Source organism: Triturus cristatus, chromosome 4_1 (assembly GCF_964204655.1).
Source record: "Triturus cristatus chromosome 4_1, aTriCri1.1, whole genome shotgun sequence".
NCBI classification, from domain to species: Eukaryota; Metazoa; Chordata; class Amphibia; order Caudata; family Salamandridae; genus Triturus; species Triturus cristatus.
The window spans coordinates 291,111,731-291,125,727 of NC_140585.1; the positions used below are offsets into that span (position 1 = coordinate 291,111,731).

Below are 13,997 nucleotides of genomic sequence, written 5' to 3' on the forward strand. Positions count from 1 at the left end.
CATTTTTTGACTTTCCCTCTTCCCCCTCTCACATGCACTACTAATGCCTATCTTCCTCAACTTATCACCTTCCAAGATGGCCCCTTCCCTTCGAGGGTGCCGTCAGTCCTCTCTCCATTTCACTCACTTCCCACCTGAGTACATCCAACCAATCACGTGACTCCTTAGGCTTTTTATATCCCCGCCAACACACACTCCTAGTTCCCGCATGGACGAAACCGGCATCCCGCTATTCAGCCCGGTTCAATACCCTATCGGTAAGTCCTAGCTACGGTACGGGCTATATTCCCCCCTGTCCCGGCCATACCTTTGGCTAACCCCCTTCTCTCTCCCTCCCTTTAATTGCAGACCATTGTGCCCCTGAGCACGTACCCGCGGCTCCGATCCAACCTCCGTCCTTCGGTGAGTCCTAATACACACCAACACCGTGTCGCCACTCCCCGAGCACTAGATAAAACGGTCCTCTACCCGGATACTCTTGTATCGCTGTAACCATGCAATCCCCCTTTTTTACCCCAGCCGCAGCTGTTAATTGATGCTGTACCTATTCTCTGCCGAACTAGTCCTCCTCCTGCATACTGGTAAGCCCGGACACATTTTCGGTTCGCTACCGCTTGGTCTATTCACCTAGCCTTGACGCCACCCCCTCCTTCGGTTCTCTCAACGTTAAGCCCAATTAGCCTCGCGTCACCACGGTTACACCTTATCCCTCGGTTCAACTCTTTTCGCACTGACGAATTAGAATCTTGATACACATGGTACTCAATCAATATGCTGTTCGCTATGCTGGAAATTCGTTCTTAAGGAATTGACCGCATTGACTCTTATACTGTCGCTAACTGCGTTGATAAGGCTCTCCATATCTGTAATTTCTGGATGTACTTACAAATGTGCTGCTACTATGCAATTTTCGATTAACTGTAAGCGTTGTAACATTACTTGCATGGCGAATCTATCTCACGTTCTCACCTGCCCCTACCTTTGGATTCCTCGTGGTTAATCGCACCGTAAGCTAATTGGCTATCTGTCCCAACCTTCGCCATGATAATTCCTTAGTATATGCAAACTCATCCTTGGCTCACCAAGTATCATCTTTTAGCCTTGTTTGTTTTTATCACTCTTCTCACAGTACATGTATGGCTCTATCCCTACCACTTCCCAAGTTGTCAGCATGATCACATAGTTACAAAAACACCCCTCCTCTTGCTTAGTTGTGAATAAATGTATCCTCTCCTAATCTTTCGCTTTAAATCTTTTCCCCCCTCCAATTTTGTCCCAGGTTATTCAGGCTCTACTATACAGGCATATTACTCGTTGTCCTGATGATGATCCTTGTATTCCCCCAATGGATCGAAACGCCGTCGACACTTTAAAAACACCTTATACGTCCTAAATAATTCATTTTAAAAGTGTAAAGGTGCTCATCACGATTTGTTTACTGTTTCGTCACAACAAACCATGAGCTTTGCCTGAGCCCCCTGTTTTGTTTTGTATTGTTCTAGGTTGGTCAAATAGGACACAGGCTTGTGTCCCACTTTATGTACTAATGTTTAAACAATTGTTTATCTGCTTATAAGTAGATACTTGACCTCTGTCCGGCTGGACAAGTCCGCTTAATATAGTACTGATTGAGTCTATATTTATTCCGTTGTTTCCTTATCTTGAACTTTCTAGGGACCGTTGTTGTTTAAAATAAAAAAATAGAAAAATCGGGCATCAAATTCTCAGACCCCACCAAATAAGTTGTTGACAGAACAATTCCTCTGTCTATGGCCCAGTTGCTATGACTCTGCTACTTCTATGCACAACTGCTTCAAGCCTACTCCACCGTGCTTGTTCACAAAAAACTCATGTATTGTCTGTGAGAATCTGAATCTAGGAACACTTTTCGAAGTGAGCCCCTCATCCTTGCTGTGATGCAACTGTGACAATCGTTACATGGAGCCAAGGAATTATGAAAAGATTGTCAACTAACTAATTGGGTAGAAAAGCACACCATTGAAATCCCGGACGTGAAGCTGAAGACTAATTAGATCCTTGATACTGCAATAGTATTAATTAAACTACTGCCTTAGGTACTAGTGCTGTTGTGTTGTCCTCAGCCAGGCATTTTAGAACTAAATAAATGCACAATGCCATAAGTCCTAAAAACGATCAACACTGCTGTGTTTGTGTTCACCAATCTTCCGAGTTGAAAATGCTTGCAACTAACAATATAGATAATTGGCCTATTAAAAGAAGGCTCCCAATTGGAAGAAAGCATGATTTGTTCATGCTTATGAAAAATCTAGATTCTGCCATTAGACGACTGTATCAGCAAGGGATTTCTGTAGCTGAGCGACTGACAATGGTCTCGAAAGCCAATCGTTTACGCAAGGGTATAAAAGAAACACTGCAGATGAAGAGGAAACACAACCAATACCATGATCTTGGTAAACACCCAAGGGGCTGACTTCAACACCAACTCCACCATAAATTGCAAAAAAAAGAGGTTGTACAATAAATATATATATCATTCGGACCAGAGGGTATTTAACAGAGCATACATACATAAAGCCAAGTTTGAGACAGTTCACGGAAGCACAATTAATAAGTGCAAGGTCTGAACCAGTAATCATCAGAAGAGCTACGAAGACAAAATAAGCATTTGCATGCCAATGCATCTGGCTGGCGTGCCTGTAATGCACGCCAGGCACGTGACTTGTAGACAGGATGGCACCAGAATACTATGCATGTAAAATTGTAAATCTGACAATTACCAGCCATATCACTGTCAATGTAATGTAATGGAAATTCAACTGTGGGTTATACATTTGCAATATTTCGGCCCTGGAACATATTGAACTCTTTAGCATCTGGAAAAGAGACAGCTAAAGAGGTCTGAAAGTATAGGCTAAACACAAAGTGAGAAGTCATGCATCGGCAATATGATAGACACATTTACACAACTCTGACGTAGACCTAGAGAAGAAGACACAACATACTCCAAAAGGTGTGCTTCTTGAACAAAGACAAGTACAAAGAATATTCGAGGGAGGTTAAGGAAGTCCATGTACAGCAGTTGTTAGAAAGTGTAAAGAAATTAATTATGTAATGCAAGTTAAAATGCAGACATAGAGGGTAAAGATACCACATGAGGCAATTTGCACTGAATCACAATATTACTTGTCATATGTCAAAGCAAGCATGAGAAACCAGGTCTACTCACTTAGTTGACAATCACAATATAGGAATGCTCTTAGTTTGCAAATTAGCATCTCTCCTGAATTATTGTTTCCTAGAGTGTTAACAACTCAGCATTTAATTCATAGCCACTACTGCTAAATAATAATGAATTTCCCGTGGATGCTGTATGCAAGGAGGCCATCTCATTCCATGGCAATCCAGACAGTGAGTCTGGTTTAGATCTTGGCAGATGGGTTACTCCGTCACAACGGTGAAGGATATCCCGTCCACCGAAATATTAAATCCCGTTCTATCCTGTAGGATATATATTTCGATGGATGAGATCTCTCACCGTTGTGAGGGAGTAACCAGTATGCCAAGATCTTAACCAGGCCCAGTGCCTCAAATCTCTGGCTCTCAAGTGACAATGGGTGTTTTTTTGGATCATATATCTTGTGGCTAGGGACAAATTGTAACTTGCAGGGCCAGTTCCTTGCTTAAGGGTAGACACTAAGCTTCTGGGGGTCTCGATTTAATAAACGTTTTACAATTTAAAAAGGGGACAACAGCTCATCAGAGGGAGCATTCTTAGAAAGGCAACAGTGGCTTTGTGTAGGCCAGCTGCAGATAATACATTTTTCAACAAATCATAAATTGGTGGGCGTAAGGAAATGCCTCTTTTTGCATGATTACCCCCAAAGTTGTGGACTGATGCTGCTAGTTTTTCTACTCTGAATGTGCACGGACGCCTGCAAAGCAGACCTCAGTGCCAACGCTATAGCCCATAAAACATGAATATCTGACTGGATCACCCACAACTGGCATAAGTTCACTTACTTATAAGTCCGAAGTATATGGTACCAGGCCTGTAAGTTAAATTGTTCCATGTGGACTGCAGCACTTCTTGAGCCACTACGAGTAAGACAAAGCAAGACTGAACCTGCCATTTCCAAGTCACCCTTAAGGTAGGCCTATTGAACCCTAAGCCAGGGTGCTGCATATTAGAAAGTAGGGCATTTGTTTTATAGGTCATGACAGTAAAAAAATTTAAAAAAAAGACAAATCTTCTTTGCTGTAGAAAGGCTAGTAGGCCTATTGGCAAGTACAGGGTTACATGCGGACAACTCCGCGATGTTAACTTCTGAATGGTAATTCTAAAGCTGGTACTTCAATGTATCAAAGGACTTGTTAAATTAAACCTGTCTTATTGCCCAAGTCCAATTTAATGTAACTTTTAAGTAAACATCAATTTTAGAAAGGTGTCACTTTGTTGTCCAAGTTTTACAGTGGCCGTTTACTGTTACTGGCCATGAGAAAGACTTCTTCTCTTTTGGGGTGGAGGGGTGAGGGGGCAGAGGTGTGTACGACTATACCTGGAGGGAAGGCCAAACAGAGTGAGCCCAAAATGCGAGCTTCGAAGGGGAAGCCACCTTTGAAGGGCATATGGTGGACACACACAAGGGGGGGCTGCACGTTTGTTCTGTTAGACAGACTGGCATAATGGACAGAGGGAGAAACCGTTGAAAAAGTTGAAAAACCATTTTTCCCGTGGGCATGTAGCCCTCCAGCCAAACCTCTAGAGTGGCTACCAAGATCCACACACCAAGAGAGGGGGTATGCCATTGTGGAAGATGATAGAATATCGCATTCTGCTATACCCAGATGACACACTTTGCAGGAAGTCGTCATCAGGACATCATTCAGCAATCTTTATCACTAGTATAAGGGCCACTTCATTGACGTCTATGGCGGTTCACCCGTGGAGCCTCGAACTGGACTGGAGGATGTTTGGACTGCAAGGTAACTGCCCTGCTCTGGCCCCTATGACTTGCTTCCTGTTGGAGTTTAATGCCAAAAGCGGGCCAGAGTAACTGAAAACAACTTTAGAAAAGTAACCGCAGGAGTTGCCAATGCCGATTTGCAATTTGAGTGAAAAGCAGTGATTTATCATTCGCTTAATAATTTATATCTATGGAACGATCCAGTGTTTAAAAATGTATTTAACAAAAAAAAGAGCTATTTTTATAAATTGTTGTAGGACCTTCTTTGTGTCGTATCTTTTCTTGTTTAACCGTTTTGGTACTTCTAAATGCTTTGCACTTGTTCCTTTGACAAAGCCTGACTGCTCGAAAACCACAGCTACTCAGGGCTGAGTTAAGGTCTTGAAAACTGACCTGAATGGACCCAAGAAGGGTTTGCAAGTTTATTACACTGTGAGGTCGCACAACACCACCATATAATAAACCGCTTTCCCCACGGTGAAGTTGGTGCTGTGCAGGTTCGAACATACGAACAGCAGAGACAACAGATATTTTAACCAATCAAAGTCATGGAAATAAGTGACCGAAAGAAACCATTTCCCTCATAAAAAAGCACAACTAATTTTGCCAGAAAATCCCGAAGCAGCTTATTGATGGCTGGGTGTGCACCTCGCTGTGGCTAGATGTAGATGGTCTAGCAAAAAGTGCAGCGGAACTATCAAGAAGTCGATCTGTATCTTTCAACTCAATAATAAACATGTTTAAATGTAATAAGTAGCATAGTTTGCAAAATGTCTACAGTTTCTTAGTGGATACATTCCCGTCAACTGTTCAAGAGCAATAATTACTGGGAATTCTGCAGTCATGCAACAGCATATCAATCAATATACAATCAAAAACATGCCCCTACTTTATGTTCAACAATTGACAGCATACCCCTATTCTCAGGACACTGTGTGCTCTATATGAAGAGGGACACACCACAGCCATCACCTTAATGTCTAATGGTAACTCCTAGATCTACTTTCTACTACTGAGATGCTGGTGAAAAAGATTCGAGGAAAATGCATTTAATATCAACTCTTATAACATCCTGCTAGAGACAGAGTCTCTTGCTTCCACTAGGTCAGCTTGTTCAAAGTTCCTCGTGAAAATGGGTCACTTCCTGTTAATCGTCATTCAGAACTCTCAAACGGTCATGGCTTTTAGACAACTAGTTCTGTTATTTGTGAAGGATACATTTGTTATACCCTACTTTGACCCCGTTGCTGCAGTTTGACTGATGTATGTGTAGTGCAGTGAACAAACCATAAATGTGCAATGTTTTTGGGACTCCTTCTGCTTTAAGACTGCACAAAGGGTCTAAGGGACTCGACTTGTTACACGGGCATTTCCCAGAGATCCTGGCTCTGGTGAGATCATCGACAGAGCATTTCACTGCGTGAAGAAATAGGCATTCAGCCACAAAATGCACTTTCCTGTAAACTGCAGCTGTTTTTAAACAAAAGGGCAAGATAATAGCAGCTCACTACAGGCTACCACTGAGACCGTAGTTGCCGTCTTAAATAACTGTTGTTTAATAAGAGAATTGAACACATTTCTAATGCATTTACCAGCTTGAGGGAAAGAAGAACAATTATGGGCGAGGGATTTGTGCTTGTGCAATTATGTTATCTAGAAGTAGAAGAACATAGGTTAGCTGGTCCTATATACTTGTTTAACATAGTTCTTCTTTCCCCAACTTGTGTAACTAGGTCATGTAAGTGTACAGTCTTCTGCCCATGACCATATAAAAAATTAACTTATGTACACAAAAAGCTTCACAAAATTTCAAAACATAAGTTGATGTTAAACAAGCAATTGGCTTAGAAGCAACAAAGAGTCAGCATGGGATGGCACAACACATAATAAAAAGCATGTGAAAACACGGAATTCAAAAACATATTTGATTGACGTCAGAAGATGCACCAAAGCAAAGAATCAACATCAAAAGAAGTTCTGAGGATGAAGAAAAAGCATCCTTCAGTGAGTGGAAGTAGCACCATGAGTGTACATTGTCCAGCAGGTCATAGTTTAAAGCATCCTAACAAGTCAACCAAGAGCCATCACAATCTTGCCTAATCATTGCCATTTTACGAGTGGATAAGATAGTATCCACCCAGCTCTTATGTAATTCTAGGTCTAAGCTATACCCACCATATATTTTACAAGTTGTGAAAGACTGAGAAAAGTTAACACAAAGTCAAGTTAAACTCATTGGTAATGTGTTTGAAACTCAACAGCAGCAGTAAACAAGATAAACATAATGGCACTGAATGCAGAGTTATTTACACTGCGGTTCAGTCCACACAATTGTTACATCACGAGTAGATGAATGTTGAGTCGCTCAATCACTCTTTTTTTTTTTTATCATCCCTTGTGGCAATGATGAGGCCGAGGAGTAAGGACGCATGTTCATTTACCAGAATTAGGTTCTTTCTTATCGTTCAGTTCAAAAATCTTTTTTCCCGAAGTTATGTTAGTCCAACAAATTCAGGAGTAAGTCCCACTTATGCGAAGAGAATTACCCTGAGTGATCACGGACTGAGTACACCCAGCTACTCACAGAAAACGCTTTGTGGATCGGGCCCTGGGAGAATACATCTGGTTATGGCTTTTGTGCACTAATGGGCAGCTGTACCCAGCACTCTGTGAATCCGCAGAGGACATTTACCTAGCCAAACCACCAACAGCACCTCAAGCCAAATCTCTCTCTCCAACAAATGCAGCATGAACTAGACTAATTCCATAGGTTTTTAAATTTCTATTAGAACTACATTCCTGTCACTAGCCTGTAAATCACATAGCGACTTATAAACCTAGTTATTGACAAATACCCAACACAGCCAATGTTACCAGCTAACTCAGCCTGCACTTCCTGGTATTCAGCACTTTGGAAAAATAGAATACAGCTTAACAGATCGAGAATTCCGAAACAATGCTTTATTGCATCACGTATCGCCTCAAAAATAGAACCATCCCGTAGGTTCACCCTCCTGTAGGAGTAACCCAAGAGAACACCCTGCTGCTAAACTATTGAGGATATCCCAGGGATCACTCTGCTGCCCAGAACATCAGACTGTGCAACCGGACCGTTAGAGGATTCACTTTGTTAACTAGAAACCAGGAACATGCAACCTAAAGAATCCCACTTAACTAGAAAATGAAAATGCAAGGAAAGCGGGGGTTGAGGCTTCTGTCCACAAAATGACACTGCTCAACATGTATCATCACCCTGATCAGTAAAGCATTAGACTGGCACTTATTTCATCAATGGTCTTTCTAGAGAGCTTCACAGTAAGGAACTCGATTCTGTCTAGAAAAGGAGACTGCAACCTGTGGCATCACTCATCTGCCTAGAGAACATCACTGTGAGCAACCCCTGAGATCACTGCCATCAAGACAGTGAGACCTGTGGCATGGCTCGATAAAGAAGGGGACTGTGAGCACACAGACGGATCACTCTGCTGTCTAGAAAAGGAGACACTACAACCTGAGGAATCACTCTTCTGGCTAGAGAATGAGACTGTGAGTAAAGTTAGGGATGCGTCTTCTCTCCACAAAATGGTACTATGCTAACAGTGGCACTGCTCTGCTGAGTAAAGGATGAGACTGCAAGATTTTCCTTTTCTGAATTGGAAGCATCACTGTGAGCAGGTTCACTCTGCTGTCTAGAAAACACCACTGCGCAACCTGTGGGATTACTCTTCTGAATAGAGAATGGCATCACACTTCTGTCCAAAGAATCTCATTGTGAGCAACTTATGGTTTAATTATGCTTTTTAGAAAATGACCAGAAATAGTCAAAGCATAGAATTGTGCAATCCATGGAATTGTTTCTCTATCTACGGAATGAGAATGACAACAAACCCCGAGATCATATTTCTGTTCAGAAATGTAGACTGTTCATCCTGAGTGTGGGATAGAAAAATATATTTTACAACCTGTGGGATTGCTCTTCTGCATAGAAAAGAAATTAGAGTAAAAGTGGGAGTAACTAATCAGCAGTATAACTGAAGCTTCTGAAATTCACACTCCTTGAAAGATAACTCATCAAGGCCCATTAGAAACAAATCTGGGAACATAGCCACAGCATCGACCAATCTGGTATAGTGTGCCGGTGTGCATAAAATAAAGCACTTATTTTCCTGCTCTTAGGAATAAAAGTGGCAGTGAAAAGGGACAGTGTTACAAAGCACAAAATTTTATTAGCTGGATTAATTCCAAGTAATAACATACAACCTACCTTTAGTTCACTGGATGGTTCTTGTAGGGATGGTGGGCGATGCATTCAGACTCCTGTTAGGTCTGATTTATACATTAAATATTCTACTCGTCTAGTGCGGATGTTTTCACACTTTGCAACTTTACCCTACCAGCATTGCTGCTGTGCAGCATGGCAACTCCAATACAAATAGAAAGCGATCAAGTTTCCTGAGCCGCAATCAACATCACTCGCACTGAAATACATTTTCTGGAAGGCTGCCCATTCCTTTTACTGGAATCATTCCAGCAAGTCTGGTAAGAGTAACTGGATCTGCCTGGGACCATCATGGTCCCAAACTGGACCCACTTGTGGTGGAAAATAACTTGCCTAGGACTTGGCCGACACGAACATGCATTACAGCGCTGTTACAGCGCTGCAACCAGAATTTAAGTTCAGAAGGAAACCCAACAATAAAAAGTTGTGTACTCTACGAACAATGGCAAACTGAACTGTGAAAGATGGGATACTAGCCAGACAGCACAGCCCATCAACACCGAGACTGGCACGCGACTGGCAAGCGACTTCCACTCCCACCTTTTACTTGGCATAGTTTTATAACTGGATTTCGCGTGTTAGCAGTTTCATAACCCAGAATATAAAACTCTTCTCGATTTTACAAAATGGAAGCAAAAATCATTTTAAAAAACCAGAAATGATTCATAGTATTCTGTCCCTAAATTGATGTTAATCAGCAAATGTCCAAGTCATAAATAGTTCGCAGAGTGGAATGCAAACGGGGGAATGAAAAACGAACGCTTCAGCTAAATTTATGTTTCAGAGCCCCTAACCTCGAGGTCAGCGGGTCAAATGCTCGTAGGGCGACGGTTCCAGGATTCACTAGTGGCCGTTTGATGCTTATGTTAAAGCCAGTGCAGTCTGGTTCCCTGCGGACAGATGTCTAAGGCTACGATGCCACTCAAAGAATCAAGAACGGTGTGACTATCGAAAGCCTACGGCCTACACATCCAACAGAGGCAGAATGGCCCCAAACAATCTCCACACTAGGTGGCTGGAGCGCGGATTTGCGGTAGGGTTGATTGGGTGGACGTGTGATGGGTGAACAACTCATGGCTAAACCGTTAATTTCCTAAGCTCTCAAATGTGTTTGTATAACAAAGCACCTAACCGTACTGAACTAAACTGGTCAATGACAGGGCAAATCGAGCATCAGCTGCAACACAGAAATCTGGGGTCAGAACAGCAATTTACGAGTGAAAATTCTCAGAGTACTTAACGCAAATGGCAATTTTCCAGAACTGCATTTAAAAAGATAGGGGAATGGGTATAATTTATTATCATTGTGCTTTATTTACAGTGCATCCGATAAACGTGGTATATAAACACCAGATAATAGTGATAAACAAGAACTTTGCGGTACTGCTGCCTTTACCTAAACCAAGCTCTTCTGACAAGAGCGTGTTCCTGAACCCTCGCCGAGTTGCAGCCACTGCTTAGCTTGCGGCAGTAGTTGGCGTTGGCACTCATTTTTGGAGCGCTGGACTTGCTTTTCCTCATCAGTCCTCCTGGACCTAGGTTACCACAACTGTCGTGCTGAAGGGCAGGGACAATTCACGAAATCCCTCAAAGGCACTTATGATTTTACTTCTGCAGCACAGTGATCCTGAGTAATCATCACTGATGTTAGGACTCTGGTAGTCACATACTACTTGGTCTGACAACAAGCACGCATATAAAGCAGCACTGCCTCTGTCCCATAATTAATCAGCTTGTCCTGTCCGAGTCACAAACAAAATTAAAAATCTGGTTGTAGCACTGCTGATCTGCAAAACACATTCACACACAATCGGGAAAAATCAGCTGGAAAATCTTTGCTGTGTGCAAGACGCCGGACTACGTCGATTTGGGTAGCAGCAATCTGCCGGCAACCTGAAGGTGGCATTTTATTCCCAGAAGACTAGTATTACTAGCAATTCACAGCACACACAGCAGCCATTTGAGAGACGTGGAAGAGAATCATTCTGCATTTTTTGACCCCTGGGTTTTATGAAGCTTGGTGTAGTCATTTGAGAACAGTGGGGAAAAGCACTGTGCAGTCACCCTCTAATCCCGAATCTGAAAAGGTCTGTAGTATCCTTAACAAGCATTGGCATAGCCAATAGGTCTCACCTTTGGGACCTTCTAAGTGTTTAGCCATGCAACAGTTGATGTTGTTGCACCAAGGATATTGTGCTGCATAACTAAATACTTTTAAGGTCCCAAAAGCGAGACCTATTGGCTATGCCAATGCTTGTTATTTATTCTCAGTGAGAGACAAATGGAAATGTGTTTTTAAATTGGATTGATGTTGATTGAAAGCATGGATGACCAGTGTACGGGATTGTCACATGTCCATATTCAAAAATAGGACATCTGCACTCAAACGTTTCTGGTGTACCAGAGGCCTTAAGATCCTCCAGGGCCAGCATGAATATGGTAACACACAGTGGATACATTTACACCAGCATCTCAGAAATCTCAGGTCACTGTCAAAAATGATCCCTATAACCTTGGAGGTCCTTTTGGAATGAGGTCCATGGGCAAAGGAACCAAGAGCAAAGCAAACGAGGCTAAGAATGTCCAAAGTATTAGGAGTCACAACATTCTGATGTATCCTAGTTCTCCCACCTACTCCAAGATAGAGATTGATTCCAAGCTTGTATCTGATAAGCCAGGAAACAGGTAGAAGGGCTCACCTGAGGAAATGGGCACATCGGTAAGCAAGTGCCCCGTGCTGGGACTGTAAATCTCTCCCTGTAGGGTAGGTAAAAGTAGCTGTACTCCAACTTTATGAAATCAATGCTGTCATTAACTCGGATGTCAACAAAATAATTAGATTAATTCTTGGATGTTATAAGAATGAGTACTTTGGGTGAAATTCAACCAGGCAGTCTAACTATGCCTGGTTGCCCCTTATCATGCTGGAGCGTGTAGTACAAAATTTTGTATACCCCCCCCCCCATTCTGCACGTTTATATTAATCAACTAATAGTTATCTTATTAATTTGTTTGAAGTGGAAGACTTGCCAATTATATTAACAAAAGAATTACACGTGGGATTTGCATTTTGCATGGCTAAACTAATTGCATACTAACATATGTACGTATACTAATTGTAGGAAATTAGAATATTGCATGATATATGTTGCTTTTGTAATTTAATTGTAAGTTGCGCATCACTGAGTCAGTATAAACGCTTTGAATGTTGCTATTCTGCTAGGTAATTACTTACACATAGGGGAATTAGTGAGGGTTTAACATTTTATTAGCCATTTCTATGTTTTAATTACGTTTTTGTGTTTGTTTTGCTTAAGTTGACCATTTTGGCCTTCCTCAAGATGGCTGACTAAGACGTACAACGTGACTGCTGTTGTCACACGAGGTTCTGGGTGAAGTGCGCATGCGTCACCACCAGCAACAATGGCCTCGTCCTGACCATAGGAGTCGATGTTCCTACCAGGGAGACTCTGGGAGCTTCGCCAAGACTACAACAGTAGACTTTCTTTAAAACCGGAACCAGCAAGTGCGATGACTTAATCTTGCGGACTATGTGAGAACTTTACCGATCGACCCTAAATCCACCAATGAGGACTGACTAAAACCCCAATCTTGATACATTTTGACATTAGTTTCATTATAAAAGTAGGTAGGAAAGTGAATAAAAAAAACTCTCTTCTTTGACGAACTTGATTTCCTGACGTTATGCTGACGGAGAGGACGGGGACACTGCTGGACAGCTGTTATCCTGAATCTATGAGAGACTGAATTGCGGCCTAACTTTGATGAATTTAAAGATTTTTCCACGACTTGACTGACTTAGAGGACGACTATTAGCCGGATTAGGTAAATATAATGAATATTCTGAGGTTTGGACAATGATTTTCTAACAATCTGCAATTTTATTAGATAAATGATGTTTGATTAATTGAAAACTGTGTTGTGTTGATTATTTGAAGAAACTAGAATAAGAGAAGAGTATAGATAAATGAATTGAATCACTAAATCATATATACAACTAACTGATTCATCACCCAATGAGGGGAATATCACAAGGTTGGAGTCAATAGAGTATTCAATGCATTTAGGGTTTAGGTAAAGATATTCCTTTCATGTCAGCGTTTGGAAACGTATTCCTCTAGGGAAGCAGATCAATGAAGTAGGAGTGTTGGTGTTATGGGCCCCACCAATGAATGTATTTGAGTGAATTTGTTATTGAGGTATTTGGTCTGTGACGAAGGGGGAATTTGATGTTCCACGCTGCAACAGTTTTTCTGGTAGCAGAGTTATGGTTGTTATTGTTATGGTTTGGTGATTATTGCTTGTAAATTGCTTATTGGTTATTGATATTGGTTTATGTACTAACACTATGTTGAGTCGCGTCGAGTTTTATGTTGTTTGCACGGCTTCTGGGATGTAGAAAGTCGGAAGTTTGTAACGGTTCCGTAGTAGAGCAGAGGTAAGCGCTGCTCTCGGGAAAGACGGTATTGTTGTTGCCCTGTAGGTACACAGGGAGAAACGTGTGACGATTGAAGTTGCACAACGCATTGTGTGGGTTCGATTCGGTAGCATCGTCATGTGTTGCCATTAGAGACATTTTCTGTGTGAGAGAAGTGTGTATGATAGCAAAGGTCACCTGTGAAATTTTGGTCTTAGGTACCAGGAGTCCAAATGGCATTCCGATAACGCTTATCACTGGAAAGGTAACAGGTGTTCTCTGAGCTTGCTAGAAGGATAAAGTAGAGGGAAGCGCTACTTTGTTAACGTATGTC

General features: G+C 41.9%; 1 protein-coding gene across 4 annotated transcripts in view; it reads right to left on the reverse strand.

Annotated features, from left to right (window-relative positions):
* The window catches only part of DUSP16 (dual specificity phosphatase 16), a 402,719-nt gene that overhangs the window by 345,449 nt on the left and 43,273 nt on the right, over positions 1–13,997 (reverse strand). Inside the window, exon 1 of one of the 4 annotated variants that reach the window (XM_085652103.1) lies at positions 9,211–9,294. The exons of the other annotated variants lie outside the window; for them this stretch is intronic. The gene's annotated coding sequence lies outside the window, so the exon portion shown is untranslated. Of the gene's footprint in view, positions 1–9,210; positions 9,295–13,997 lie in introns of those variants that run through there. 4 annotated transcript variants of the gene reach the window in all.